This window comes from Oxyura jamaicensis, chromosome 3 (assembly GCF_011077185.1).
Source record: "Oxyura jamaicensis isolate SHBP4307 breed ruddy duck chromosome 3, BPBGC_Ojam_1.0, whole genome shotgun sequence".
NCBI classification, from domain to species: Eukaryota; Metazoa; Chordata; class Aves; order Anseriformes; family Anatidae; genus Oxyura; species Oxyura jamaicensis.
The window spans coordinates 59,513,874-59,515,023 of NC_048895.1; the positions used below are offsets into that span (position 1 = coordinate 59,513,874).

The following is a 1,150-nucleotide window of genomic DNA, read 5'->3' on the forward strand; positions in this document are numbered from 1 at the left end:
CTTTTTTTTTTTTTTTTTAACCTCCCATCAAGATTATTATAGTGTCCTTAGAAAAGAAAGGGCTCTACTGAAGATTTTCACTTCAAAGAAAAGTTCTCAGTGAAAGCTCATCCTCTCCTTCTCTCATTAGTAGGCAGAGAAGCCTTTAACATAATTGATAATCTAGCATAGAAAAGGAGTGTATTTCTCTACTAAGCCAGGCAAAACATTTCAGAGGCATGTGACTGAAGTGAAAAAAGAAAAAGAAGCAGCAACAGTTTAGAGGACTGTGAACATAGACCTACAAATACCAATGCAACTCAGGTACTTCTGACTACTTAGTCTTATACCTGTAGTATAAGACTCCTGTGGTAGCTTCATTTTTGGCATCAGTGCCTCTGTTTTCTCCACCATTTTTTATTCCTTAAATCTACATTTTAATTCCCCAGATACACTGTGTGTATGAGAGGGAAAATAACTGCTACCTGCCTGCATCTAGATGTTGATGAAGGCTTATGCCCCATGTGCTCCCAGACACCTGCACTTTGGCACACCACCTACACCTGCAGGTGTGCACTGAGGCAAATCTCAAAGCTGCCCACTGCTTCTCCATACAGTCTGTGCTGAATCCATTCTGCACCTTGAGCTTGTAAGATGCACATCTGAGTGGCTGAAAAGAAATGCTAAAAGTGCTTAGCTCCCCAACCCAGTTTATACAGTCACGTCCAGCAGATCTCACTTCTACATGCTTATGAATGAATGAGTCTTATTCCAAATTAAATGAATCCATGTTGAATAAATATTATCATGGTTTTAATTATCCCATTCATTTAGGGCCAAGTCATAGCCTAAAAGGTTCACTTTGTTTAATACATCAGGGCCTGGAGAATGTCCACAGCCTTTTGAATCTTATCTCAGAGATTCCACTAGTCAATTTTTATTAATTTCTCCAAGTTATACTTTCTCTTTTCCTTTTGATATGCTCTAAAAAAGGATTTTGTGGCAGCTTCCTTTTCAGTACTGAATATTTTACAATCCTTGGATTTAATTAGCTGCATTTCCATGTTATTACATCTAAGTAGAAGCTACTATTTAATGACAACAAAAATAAAGACCAAAGGAAGCTAAAAAGGAAAAAAAAAAAAAAAAAAAAAAAAAAAAAAAAAAAAAA

At 36.4% G+C, this 1,150-nt stretch overlaps 1 long non-coding RNA gene across 1 annotated transcript in view; it reads right to left on the reverse strand.

The window, feature by feature from the left end:
- The window catches only part of LOC118164109, an 11,685-nt gene that overhangs the window by 9,153 nt on the left and 1,382 nt on the right, over window positions 1-1,150 (reverse strand). The gene's annotated exons all lie outside the window — the stretch shown is intronic.